General features: G+C 36.9%; 1 protein-coding gene across 1 annotated transcript in view; it reads left to right on the forward strand.

The window, feature by feature from the left end:
• Positions 1-14,907, forward strand: part of opcml (opioid binding protein/cell adhesion molecule-like) — a 239,027-nt gene that overhangs the window by 38,349 nt on the left and 185,771 nt on the right. The gene's annotated exons all lie outside the window — the stretch shown is intronic.

Here is a 14,907-nt window from a genome sequence, read left to right on the forward strand (position 1 = left end):
GCTCAATGGTAATGGCATGCGCCGAATAAACCGATACGTATTTAAATTACAATTGGACAGTTATTACATTAACTAGCCGTACTTTCCTGATGGATTTATATGCCATGGCTGAACAGCAGTGGAAAAAAAAGATTCAAGATTATCAATCAGAACAAAGCATAGCTTTATACAGGACACAGAGAAGGTCAGTATGGGCTGCAGAAACTCAAGATACCATTACTTTGATTAATCCTAAACCCAGATGTTTGCCGATGATAACATCGAGGTGCTTCTTTTTGTTGGGAGATATTGTCAAGTAAGAGACACATTGAAATGATCACGATCGAGACTTTTAGCTTTAATGCAAGTAAATTGGAATGCAACTTCGATACTCGGATAAAGCACCAGACCTCATCAATTTGGCCACATGAATATTGCTACGTCTGATCATTAATTTGCTTACCAGTTGAGTGTCTGATTACTTTTGAGCCTGAACTATTGGAGGGATTTTGTTAATAGAAATAGATTTAAAGCAACATTTTTTTTTAAACCATGGTAAATCTACACTTCTATCACGTCCTGATTGCTTCATTTTAAAACCAATTTGGCAGTGTGCAGACAAAAATGACAAAACTGAGAGACTGACTGAATATTTAAATATTGGTCTTATTATGTAAATATGTTCTAAAATATTTTGATTATTTATTAATTTTATAGATAGAGTTTACTTTAAATTTCTGACTGTATCACTTATTTATAGGAGAATTTCTTGCTTTTCAGTTATTGAGGTTTGGAATAAAGCAATTCATTTAAATAATATAATAACCATAATATAATGACTTTATATTATATAAATATAAATAAATATAATGTAATTACCACTTTATACCACACCATACTGCACACGGACACTTTAAGGACAATCATGTTAGTCACTTTAATTTTTACTGTCATACGCATCTATGTATATACACATATTTTCACATACTGTATATCTTTATATATTTTATATAGTTTATACTTTCTATTTATCTACCTTCTTTTTTTTTCCTTGGTTTTATTTTCCTCATTCCATTCCCATTATATTCCATTCCCTTTTATACTTGAAATGCCAGACAGACGTAAAAAGCACTGCATGTCATACTCTGTATGTATGTGTATGTGACAAATAAAATTTGATTTGATTATAATAAGACAACTTTTAAAATGCTGGCCTACATTTACAGCCCACACCCTTATCCAGAGCGATTCACAGTTATCTCATTTATACAACTGAGCAATTGAGGGTTAATGACCTTAATCACAGGCCCAGCAATGGAAACTTGGTGGTGCTGGAACTCAAAAACATGACGTCCCGATAAAACCTTCCAACACTTGAGCTACTAATGCCATAAATAAATAAATACATTCACTCATACATACATACATACATACATGCATACATACTTACATACATACATACATACATACATATGTAAATAATCACACCCTGGCTATGATTTACAGACCTCTCTGGATTGTTGGACTCCACTTTAAGAACTCTTAGAAAAGTTACCATTGCTAATAGCATGTAATAATATATTCATTTGACTGAAAATGTGCATGAAAAACAATCTTCTTTTGAGCAATGCGAGCGCTTTGATGTTCAATGCCAAGTTGTCTCATCTGAGTTGTAGTACTCTGTGAAGTTTATTATTTATAATCTGTTTATTTCTTTCATCTAGCATGTTTTTTTGTTTAGTTCTGTTTTTTGGGACCATTTCATTCCATCCCATCCCATCAGAAGTCATGTTTGAGCTATTAAAGCTATAGTGTATTAAAACTCAGTATATGCTAATATTTTATTTACAAATGTTTACTAAAACTGTCTTTGTTGTAAAGCCCAGGCTTCAGTTCACAGGTTCCTCCCTTATCAGCAGGATGGCTTATATTCATTTTAGTTTTAATTAGGGCAAGATTTTGCTGTTTATTATTGCCTTGTTTAATAAGATGGGGAACAGACATAGTCTCAGTCGCAACAGGGTATGTGGCGTCTGAAGGCATCTAGCAGATGGCAGAATTAATGCGTCATTCTTTATTAATTCGATCTACAATTGCTCTTCTGATTCCTGATTCCGTTGCCGGATCTATCCAGATAGGAGGACACTCATTAAACTGCTCCAGGGATCATTTGTTCCATTTTACGTGTTTGTTTGCTAATTTGTTTGTTAATGTGCTCATTTGTTAATTCACCGTTCTTTCATACATTCATGCGTTTGTTCAGAGCTACAAATGAATTGTTATTAAGAACATCTTACAGAATCTTCTAAGCATGTATGCACTTATAACTCTATATTATAAAACAACATCAAGAATTGAACATTACTCTGTAACAAAGGAAGAAAACAAGCCTTCCAGATGCACACATACAATATAGTACACTACAGTCTTGGAACAAAACAAGCTAATCACGCTTATACAGGTGATTGTGTCCTTGAGAAACCAGATGTTCTGACTATTCATGAGCTATCCTGGTAAGATGTGGTGCATAAACCAAATGCTGGAAATACCGTATACACTAGGTGCTTAAACTACTACTTGGAAAAGGGGTGTGGCTTTCAAGAGTTTTTCACTTCAGAGTGTTCCAAGGGAGAACCAAAAGTCGTCTGTTCTTGATCCTAGAAAAATAAAAATCCACCTCTGATCATTGTCGGGGTTTTCAGTCACTTGCCATGCAGTGCTTTGTCTTCTGTAATACGTGATTAAAGGCAGGACAAGTGTGTACACTCAGTGTGTAGCAAACCAATAATTCTCTCCATAATCTCCAGCATAGGTCAAACCAGAAGCAAGTAAGGATAATCCGTGACATGAGTCACAAGCAGGAAATACTGAAGCAGAAATCATGACTGCAGGAATACAATCGACAATACCTGAGCTCGAACACAACAGGTTATATTAGGATAAAAATAAAACCTAAACAAAATTAGACAGAAAACAAAAATAGTAGACAAAATAAATTGTGGGTAGAAGCAAAACAAAAGGTTTTGGGATTTTAGAAAGCTGGGCAAAAGGCATAAATACACTTTGGATAGGATTTCAGTCCATTGCAGGGGATTTTTGCAGAGGACATTTATGTGCTAGGGGCAAATTAGTGTAGTCAGTCCACCTACCAGCTTGTCTTTGTGAAATGCGAGATCACAACACTACCCACTGCACCACTTTATTTCATTACCTCCACATTATTGATCATTTCTTATGCTCCTGATATGCATAAATGGCACTATTTAATTGTGCTTATAAGTGAATAAAAACTCATGTAGCAGTGTGATTGCTTCCAGGACATAGTTTTGGCAAATCTCAAGACAGGTCCAAACCACATTTACCTTCCTGTGTTGTACTTAAGTCGCCATTTATCACTGAAAACTCACTCAGGTCATTATTGCAGGGGATATTGCACTGTTAATCATATCTACATTTATTAAAATGAGACAGATAGTCAATTATGAGCTGCACACCGAAGATCCTGTTATCTAATTTGTGTTCTCAAAAGAAAGCAAGAAAGTGAGGGAAGCTGTTTTAAGGGCTTGGTCCATAAGGATCGTCACGCTCCAAGATGAGGATCACCTTTTAATTTGTGATTTGCATTCACAGAGACATTGTCTTTCTGTCCCTGTGCTACACTGACATCTGGCTTTAACTTGCTGTCAGCACATGGATTATTATTGTGTGGCTTATATGGTTTACATTTTTCTTTAAAAGATAGATTGGGTTCATGAAATTGTAATTACTTGTTAATCTGTAGTAGCTAAGTGAATGTTTGCTTGGCCTAATTAGATCATGTGTAGCCAGCATGCCTCAACTGGTATTAAAACAGTAATTAAGCATGTATAATACAATTGTCCTTGACCTTAACTGTTGCTGCTGTTGCTGAAAAAAAAAAAGTGATTACAGGTACGTGTGTGTGTGTTTGAGAGAGAAAGAGAGACTCTTATCAGATTTCCTTCAAAGTCCATTGCATTTGTTCTCTTTCAAGGTGACTATACACATACGGTATTTAAGGCTTTTCCCCTTAAAGTCCTGATTTTCCCATTAGGATATCACCACTAGGTTATAAAAAGATTGCAATTAAATGTCTAACGATATTTTTTAGACATGCTCTGATAGGAAATTACCTGCATTCTTCGTCCTTAACTGAATCTTTCAGGGAATAGACTTGTTTTGCCTTCAAGGTCCAGACAAAACTTGCAAGATCAACCAGGACAGAGTGTTCTTTTGTTATCATTTACTCGTTGGACGTGAACTGCCTGTGAAATAGGTGTGATATATAAATATAATATTGACCATTTAAAAAAAAAAATTGCAAAGGACATTTTATAATTATGCGAACGGATGCTCTAGATTAGGATTGAAAACGTGATATATCAGTTCCCAGTAAAGAATAAAATGAAAATATTATTTAGGTGCTGGTCTACACAGAGCAAGGGAAGATCTATAATATTCATTTAACTGCATGAACTGCCGTCTTCACTCTACTAGATGATCTCTCTCTCACTCTCAAACACACACACACACACAGTTTATTGTATTTATGGGAAGAATAACCCCAGCCCACATCGTATTCCTTTAGGAACTGCCTCCATGTGTTCCCTCCCTATGCCTCTCTGTGCTCACCGAGCTCAAGGCTAAACTTCTACCACCTCTGCAATTATGTTCCAAGGACTTTGATGCTTAGGATCTTTTTCTGTTCTCGGTGTTGGTCTGATGTTGCTGGTTTTATTCCCAGCAGCTCTCACCTCAGGCCTGTACTTTCACTGACTGTCTTGTGCCAGCCGCTGAAAGACGGGCTCAATTGTTCGAAACAGCCTCCCACAAGCCCTGTTTCAGTTCTTTACTGCACAATATCGAAAAGAAAGAAAGACATATCAGTATGGTTTGTTCAAATCTTTCCCAGGTATCCGTTTGGTTGTCTATTTTTGTACAACGATGTAGGATTTTGTACTTTCACCTTGTGGAGTTGTAGTGTTTGTGTGAAGCAGGAAAATACACAGTTTGATTAGGTTTCATGTTCCTCAATAGAATTTTTATGATTGCACTTGATCCGTAAAACGACACCCCGTGTGTCACTGATGCAGCTTAAACGCTTTTTTAACGTTTTTTTTTTTTTATATTTGTTGTTGTTTGCTTCTTTCATTTTTTTTTCACAGATGTGAGTTTTAACGGCTGTCTTTCCCTGAGTTAAAACTCTAGTGCTTCCTGTATTGGCCCGAGATCCACTTTATTTACCGCCTCCTGAACAGAGCAATTCATTCTCCCTGCTGAGCGCAGTGCAGCAGCTGCAGTGGCCTGTCTGGTCCGCCGTTTTGATTTCTGTTTCCCATTTCCAGTTTATCACAGATTGATAAGGTCACCCCACGCTGTCACCTGCTCTAACAAACTCCATTTACCTTCTGCTGCAATGTTATTAACAATATGAGATGTTGTCCAGCAGACAGTGCACCCACCTAGGGAGAGACATCATTTTACGGCGGCTTCCTGTGTGCGTGTCACTATCTTATCCTCTTTTCTTTCAGGAAATTGTCGATTTTGGATCCCCCCCAGGAAACTTGTAATGTGTCTTATTTCTCACCGAGGTTAGGTTCATAACAGGCATTTGTTTCTAGCTGAAGTGTAATAACCCGGTAAAATAAATAAATAAAAGCAGGAGGGCTTTTTCTTTCAATCAGAAAACACCTCATGTAGACATTGTCATTAGAATGCAATCCAGTTGATTTTAAGTATTGTTTCTTCTTATTACAATCATTAAAATAGGTATTGTTTGTATTTAAAATACATTCAAAATGACCATGCATGACAGTTTATACAAAAATTTTATTTTATTTATATTGTATATACTGAGGCAGAATTTGAGAAGATTAGGGGTGTACAAAAAAATAATTAAGGGACCAATTCCCTGACTTACACAGCTTTAGACAAGCCGCTGAAATGAATAAATGCTGGCAACAGTTAAATTTAAATCATTAGCAATTATTCTATGGCTATAAATAAAACATCTTGAAGTGGTTGCTCGGTTTCGTGGAGGCTAGTTGTGCTTTTTTAGCTTATTTATAATTTATATTAGGAATCATATGCTCTGATCAGATAAGACAAGTTTTGAATCTGTGCAGATCTGATGCACATGGTTCTGTGGGTAGTCATCTTTAAATACTGTCTACTTCATGATGATCTTTCTTTCTTTCTTCAATTCACGCCGTCGGTTAAAAAAGCTAGCTAATAAGCGGTGAATACCGGCTAACCAGCTAATACCCATTAGCTAATTAAAGACAGGAGCTTAGATAAATTGAAAAATTAAAAGATGTTTCTTAAACCCTGTAACTATTTTCTGGCTCAGCATAAACACTTGATTAATTAAGCTGAGACAAAGGTTCTGCTACAGATGCAGAACTAGTTCATGTTTACAAAATAGATGGCATGTCAAAGTAACATGTTTGATACACTGAAATAGGGTTCAGTTTGTGGGATTGATTAATGTATCTATGTAAATATTTAAATGTGTTCTGAATTGTAGTCTACGAACATTCATGTTTACAGTATCTGGCAGACGCCATTATCCATTTCATTCAAAAACCTGAGCAGCTGAACTCTGAGCTCAGTGGCGCTTCGATACGAACTTATAAAATCTATCACCTTATCCACTGAACTACCCTGAATACATTCTCTCTCTCTCTCTCTCTCTCTCTCTCTCTCTCTCTCTCTCTCTCTCTCTCTCTCTCTTGGAAGGAGAGTTGATTGAGGGTTGATTAGAGATGGCAACTTTAATGGAGGTAGACTTTTGACATTGAACTTTGAAACTGAATATTGTAAATATAAAAATCCAAGCCACACCATGCTGACACTCCTGGGCCCTTGAGCAAGGCTCCTAACCCCATAGTGGCTCAGTTGTTAAATGAGATAAAAAGTCGCTCTGGATAAATGGCAAAAACGTAAATGTAAATGAGTAAACCAGTGTTACAGCAGTAGTGGTACAGTAGAAAATGCTTTGGGCTACTGGTTGAAAGATTAAATGTTTAAATCCCATCACTCTCACTGCTCTGTCTGAGCATGGTCCAGTTAATGTTTGAAAAGTAGAAAGCATGTACTGTAAAATGTATTATTTTTACATGCCATCTACTTTTCTAACATGAACTATCATGAACTACTGCAGTTGCATGAACTGAAATAGGTTCTAGGGTATGGGATTGATTCCTGTATCCTGCTAAATATTTTAATGTGTTCTGAATTGTAGTCAATTAACATTTTCATTTACAGTATCTGGCAGACACCCTTCGGATTGCAATAATCTTATTTAGAATGAGGGTTAAGGGCCTTGCTCAAGGGCCCAAATAGCTTGGTGGAGCATGGAAATGAAACATATAAAGTTCAACATCTTATCCACTGAGCTCCACTGAAGGCAGTCTCTCTCTGATGGATGGCTACTGGTTAAAAGGTTAGGCGTTCACATCCCACCACCAAGCCAGGTCCTAAATCAAGGTCCTTGACTCCCTATAATGTAGCTCTGTCTTTGTCATAAGTTTCTTTAAATAAAGAAATGTTAGCCAGATGAATATCTCATCATTTAGGTTTTAATTTAATCTATGACTGTACATATAGTATGAACATTTACACACTGTGATTGTGAAGCCTCGCAGTATAGCAGTATATTTACACTATGCATAATTTTTTTTTTCCAGCTTTGAAGTGACCTTTAATTCGGCTTGGTTTTCTTATGGCTCACTTCAACACCTTTACACAGAAAGTGGTACATTTTATCCATGAAACTTCTTCTACTTCTTCTTTCGACTGCTAGCGTTAGGGGTCGCCACAGCGGCGCCACAGTCGCTTCTTTCAAACCAACTACCTGCATGTTTTCCCTCACCACATCCATAAACCTCCTTTTTGGCTTTCCTCTTTTCCTTCTTCCTGGCGGCTCCATCTTCAGCATTCTCCTACCGATATACCCCATGTCCCTCCTCTGCACAAAATGTCCTACATGCGCATTCCCTCTAATAATCTCGTTTGTAATCCTGTCCATCCTCGTCACTCCCAGTGAAACATTTTATCTGTGAAACTGATCAGAATTATTCTGATATCATGAGCAATTTGAATAGATTCAGGAGAACAAGATGGTTAGAAGTTACCTGGTTATTTGTGATCTTATTTGTAACCCTTTTTCCACACTTTGTATAATTTTAAATCAGGTGTTAATTTATATATATCATTATATTATAGTGTTGTTTGAATTGTTATAGATTTTCAAGAGGAAAAATTGTACGGAATCCCAAATAACCACAAGAAAATAAAATAAAAGGTTTATTTGCAAACTGTATAATCACTATTCAAAAATGCTAATTTTGCTAAAACTATTAGCAGACCATCTATTATGAATAGCAAGGTAAATCAAAGCCTTACCTTTTGTCAAATCAATGTATTTTAAGTTGCCTTTTGGCTGTTTGTACACAAGGCCACATTGTGAATCGAGCCGTGGATAGACAAACAGCGCCCTGCTCTATTTAAAGGCACAGAGCTATATCATTAAACCGCAATGTAATTACACAGATCGCTTATTAAAGATCTCACCGCAGCACCCTCACTATGCACAATTTGAGTCGAACTTATCCGAGCGCAAATATTGTTTAACAGGGTGTTAAAACATTGCAGTCCACAGGGAACCATTATAGCCCGAAGTCTCGGACCCGGCTCGACCAGCTGTGGGCTAATTCTATGTAAATCACAAACTGTGAGATTGCCATCATGCTCCACTAACTGAGAGAGTGAGGCCATTTGAATTTCATACCCGTCATTTGCAGCCTTTCATCTGACCATGATAGCGATGTGAATTGGCTAACTGTCAGAAGTGGAGCCAAGGATGCTCTTGCTACCTAATTTAGTGTGCATAATGCATTTCATAACTGACATTATTGGTGTTGCAGGGCTACACCTGTGGCAGCTACGGCGAATTATGAGACCGTGGACTTGATCTTTGCGCGCAGGTGCAAAGGTGGAGTGAACATTTTGGTTTGCTGCTGGGGAAAACCCATCTGTGATAAGTTCTTCCTCACAATCTGCACTAATAATAAATTCCTCATCAGGTTTAGGTTTTTGACCTTTTGGAACCTGGTGTGAAAGGGACAAGGACATGCAGCAGGCTTAATCAGGTTAATAATGAAGACACCTTTCATTGGTACAGAAGCTGGGCTGGGGTTTCATAAAAGAAACTAGACTAAACATTACAATGATTATTAAATGACTTGTTCATTGGATAATTAAAATGAAGTACCATCTAGAATCGAGTGCAGGCTGATAAGGCGACACGGTTGGCATGACAAACGTCACTTCTGCTATTTAACCCTAACTGGTGCTGTGAGAAACTTCTCATTTTTGAAACAAGCATATCAGATGATATAAACCTTGTAGTCATGGAAAAATGTTCCTCTGTTTGAGAAGGGTTAAAATGCAAATGTGAAGAGAGGCAGAACAAGAGATGCACCTATCATGTCTAGTTCCTACTCTACAAGCCTGTGGGGGGCAGTGTTCTCATCGGGGGTTTGCTTTAGTTGGTCAGGTCTAGGTTCAGCAACGTTATAGGTCCAAAAAAATGAGGTCGGCTGACTCTCTGAATATACTGACTGACCTGTTTTTTCCATCAGTGGTCTTTTCTATTGCAATGCCAGGCTTCATCGGGCCCATTTTGTAAAAAAAAAAAAAAAAGTGGTTCAGGGAGCATGAGACATCTTTTTACACACATGAATTTGCAAACACAGAGTCCAGACCTTAACCCCATTGAGAATCTTTGGAATGTGCTGGAGAAGCAGCGGGCTGACTCTCCTATTATCAGTACAAAACCTTGGCGAGTTATTAATGCAACTCTGGACGGAAATAACTGTCGTGACTTTGCATAAGCTTAACAAAATGATGACATTGAGAATGTGTGCTGTAATCAAAGCAAAAGCTGGTAAAGCAAAATGTTTTTTTTTGTGGTCAGGCAGTTAATATGAAGAACACAAATATTTTTTTACCAAAATAATTCTTTGCATTTTTTTTTTCCATTGTTTTATTTTATTTTATTTTAGTTTTTAGTTTAATTAACATTGTAAGCGTGCCTTTCCATCTGCCTGCAAGCTAGTTTAACAACTGTGAGGTAGGCGTACTTATATATTGAATTGGTTGTTGATTAAAATCTGTATGGCCATGCCAAGATGGAAAGAACTTGAGCCAGGCAAGATATTGATGTATAATATCGATAAATTACATTTGAGTGGTTTAAATAATTGGAAATTATTTAAAATTGTGCATATATAAAAAAATCTTTACAGGGATGAATGTTTTTACTATTGTTTTTTGCAGCTTTTTATCTGAATGATATCTCTTAATATGCATTGCGTATCGTTGGAATTTTATGCTGTAATTAAAAAAAAGAACAGAAAAAAAGTATTTTTCCCTTAAAATTAGCATAAAAAGAGATCAGTCTAGCGAAGAGACGGCAATGAGGCTAGTGTTTAAATGCTATGGGTGACCTTTACCTCGGCTGATAAGTCAGAGACTTATGTGTATAAAGCAGATAATCAAAGTGAGAATTAATTTCTCATTGCACATGTATATTTCTTTTAAATTGACTAATGAGGTCGTCTTTGTGTACGAAGATTTGGGTATAAATAAGATATACTGTATCTGTATTTTTTTACTTTAAGAAGTAGCCAGTAGTCCGATATTAAAAATGGTTGACCTTTATCTTGTGGCTGAGTTACATGGTAGAGAAGTAAACATAGTTCTATTCAGGAAGACTTTTTCAGAATTATATAGCAGAAAATGTCACATATAAAAAGGGTTACTCTTATGTAACACATTGCAGCCAGTGCAGTTTTGCACACGAGCCACTGGGGGGCAAAACAGCACCATCGAGCCATTTTCCAAGTCATATCAAATGACCTATTTTTCCCTGTGCAAAGACACTGACTGGTGCTTCTTTAAAATACATTGTCTATTTGTACTGCTTTATCATTTGCAGACATTGCTGTCTACAGGTCAAAACATACTTTTAAATCCTGCCTCACTGTGAGTGCTCCAAGCTGAAGGAAGAAGCCGGCTTTTCATTTATACCATAAGAAAATGAAGGCGTGTAGTGCAGCTTCTTATAGCATCATGCACTATTTCTGACCTCGAAATCAGTCGCAGGTAGAGCGGCTATTAAAAACGAAGAACGTCACTTGATCTATTGTAATACCCTCTGGGTTATTCTTAGAAACAGTTTGCGTATGCTTAAGTGGATTTAAACTGCAGCTCGAAGGGGGCGTTATAAATAACCATCACAAGTACCTCATCATCTACACTAAAGAAGCAAAGAAGTAATTAGCATTTGCGTTCACCAGGACAAAAACTGTGAATAGGAACTATGATGAAGGCCAGTTGTATTTATTTCTTTTGGAGCGAGGATATTTATTTATTTGTTTATTAGAGATGCATTAATTCCCAAAGGCGTGACCGATGTCCCTGCAGACTTAGCAGGTCTGTGGCCTCGGAGCTAATTGTTTGTGTCCTAAATCAGATCTTGGTGGAATGTAGAGCACCTTGGAAAGGGGAAACGTTGAAATGGATTTAACGAAGACAGGGGAGCTGGGGTAAATCTTCAGAGACAGCTGGCCCAAAGAGAGAGAAAGAGAGGGGGAGAGAGAATTGTGAGGATGTGAGCATTAACTGGGGCGAGCTCATACCACCTCGCTGTAGAAGGATTAGGCTGAGGAAATGGAGGCAGCTGCGAAAAACGGGGAAAATTAGCTGAAGTTCTGGAAAGGAGATAGAGCTAAGGTCAGATGGTGACGGGACTGCTTCGGGTGTGCCCGAGGGGAGTGCAGGCCGAGCACGAAACATCTGATTGAAGGTTACTCGATATGCCGTGATCTCTCTTCATAACTCGAAAAAAAGTGGAAATGTATTTTTTTTTTTTGACATTGTCCTTCCGGATGCAGAGAGGTCTCTTTTGAATTATCCATCTTGGAGCATCCTACAAAATATATAAACTTTATTGCCAAAAGTTTGCAAACACCTTGGCATAAGTATAGAATGTGTTTTTTGATTAAGTCCCAATTTGCCCTTATAATTCCCTCCACTCTTTTGGGAGGATGTTCCACTAGATTTTGGAGTGTGCTTATGGATATTTGGTTCAGTCAGGTACAGATGTAGGTGAGGTGAGGAAGCCTGGGGTGCATTTAATGTTCCAATCCATCCCAAAGGTGTTGATGAGATCAGAGCTCTATAGCAGACCACTCAAGATCTTAATCTCTGAACCATGTAAACCATATCTTCAAGGAGCTTAACATTGTGCACAGGGGCATTGCCATGCTGGAACAGGTGTCCCAATACTTTTGTCTAATAGTGTAGACACCCATAGTAGAAAAAATATTAAGTGCAATAAAGAACTGAAAATGAACTCCTTTCTTATAGAAAGAGATATTATAGATAGATTTTTTTCTCTAATCTACAGTATTTTATTAAGAATTATTCTATGGATCGTCCACCATACAAGTAATTGTGCATGCAGTGTTTCTATTAGAATGAGTACATTAAAATGACTCTGTGATACGATTTACAGCAGGAATGATGGATCAATTCTGAAGTTCAGAAAACAAACCCTGCTATAGCTGATACAATCTGCACTCAGACATTTGGTAGGGGTTAAAGGATATGTTTATTCTGGCAGAGTTTTAAAGGAAGATGCCAGAATTGAATGCAATGTACAGTATATTTACCAGTTAATCCAGATGGATGCTACATGCCCTTTGTATAAGTTTACCACGAGCACCCAAAGTTCCAGCTGACATAATTTGGAAAGAGCCCTTGAGAGTAAGACATTCTCGATCACCAGCCTTTCTACTGAAGCACACTGAGCTTAGGGGACTTTTCAAGGCCTCAGCCTACTTCTCCTGTGCAAAGAGAGAGGGAAAAAGAGGGGAGAAAATAGATAAATTAGACATCGCATGGTGCATTGCTACAGCTTTTGAAATTTTTTTGCTGTGATTCTGGCTTTGATTTGATAAAAAGGATTTTTTTTTTCTATTCAAAAGGGTGATTTATGCTTCATTGCACTGAACTGTGGGTCGTTTTGATTCTATTAAGGCTTTTGATAGTTTGATATTTCACAGTAAAGTATTTATCATATTTAAGTCCAACATTCAAAAGAAATGCACTCACACTCGTACGATTGCAGTGTCTGAACGCAACAGTAGTAAAATTCTTTAATAGTAAAATTCTTTAAAAGAATTTTACAACAAAATGAGACAAATGGAAAAAAAAAATAAAAGAGAAAAAAAAATGTAATGATTATTTACACATTACTGTTTACTGAGTATCAAAAATGTCTGGAGAAAAAAAAAAGGCTTCACAATTGGTACAAACGTCCAATCAAACCACAAAGATACATTTTTTTGAACGTTAGAAATGCAGTCGAATTTCTTTTGTTTCTTTCATTAGTCTCTTTAAAGCCAATCCTTATTAAACCCCTTTATTACTGCAAGTACTAATGCTGAAAAGCTATGATTTTTTATAATCAAATCCTTCATAGATAGATGCTCATTAAGTCTAATTTATTCAGTAAGACTAAAGTATTAAAACACATGAACAGCAGTCATTTTTTGTGTTTTTTGCATTAATACTTGTAGCTTTTCCAGTCCAACTTGCACTGCACAGGATTCCTGTGAGGAACTGGAAACAGACGTGTGAACCTTTTCTATTCATGTGAATTGCCAGAATAACAAATGTACTGTATCAAGTAATTGTCATTGATATGATAATATTCTTGATTCTTTACTAGACAAGATGCATTCTATTAAATATCCGTATTAACTCCTTAAACTTTCAAAAAAACAGTGGCAAATTTAAACTACAGTACATGCATGTTCTATTCATCACAAAAATGCCATAACATGTATTGGTGCAAAAAACAACTATTTTTGATTTATTGATGAATCTCATGTTACACATTTTATCTAGTTATAGATTAGGTGACATCTATTATGTAAGCCCTTTTGAATGAACTATTATTATAGAAACAATACCATTAGAACATGTGCATTAATAGCATTTTCTATGCTTGTATTGTCATGTGCTTTTGGCCATGTCCACAGTAATAAATTTTTATTTAAAAACTCATATTTTTCTCTTAGATTTGACTTTTATCCACACTAAGACGCCATTTTCAGCTTTTTGGAAATGCTTTTCAAAGTGGATAAATGTGAAAACTGCGAAAATGCAGGCTTTGGAAAACGATGACCCATTTTTACTCATTGCCGCAACATTTCGAAGAGCCGGAAAGTAAATAAACTGCACGCGGAAATGACGCAGTTTGAAGCGTTTTGCCCATGCGCAGTACAAGGACATGAGCGTTATCAGATGTTTCTGTTTGATTGCGCAACTTTTGGGAAATGATTGCAAAGAAAAGTGTGTACTCGGAGCGTTTTTAGTCAAAAACTCTGTTTTTCTAATTTCTCCCGATTAGTATACCAAAACATATCAAATATCAGGTTATGTATATCAAACCCATTACTGGTTCTTGGGCACATGTTAATGCCTTAATTCATAATGTCTTCATTTGTCAGAGATTATTCCCTATGTGGGCCCCTGATTGGATCATGCGACGATGTGGCCCCCAAAGTCAATTCCCCCACCAAACCTGCCCAGACAGGGCAGCCTCTTCATCCATGATCCAGTGAGGGGCCTATGAGAAAATATGATCTCTGACAGTCAGAGTTTTGAGAAGTCAACAGCACTGTGGTATAAGAGACTACAAATGCGTTGTTGCCTGTTATCTATGGTGAACTGTCTAAAATATAGGTTAGTCTGCAATCTAATCTTAAGATGATGACACAGTTTAAAGAGGAACTTGAACAGAGAAGGTTAACAGGAAGGCTTTAAGAAAATGTA

This window comes from Silurus meridionalis, chromosome 11 (assembly GCF_014805685.1).
Source record: "Silurus meridionalis isolate SWU-2019-XX chromosome 11, ASM1480568v1, whole genome shotgun sequence".
Lineage (NCBI taxonomy): Eukaryota > Metazoa > Chordata > Actinopteri > Siluriformes > Siluridae > Silurus > Silurus meridionalis.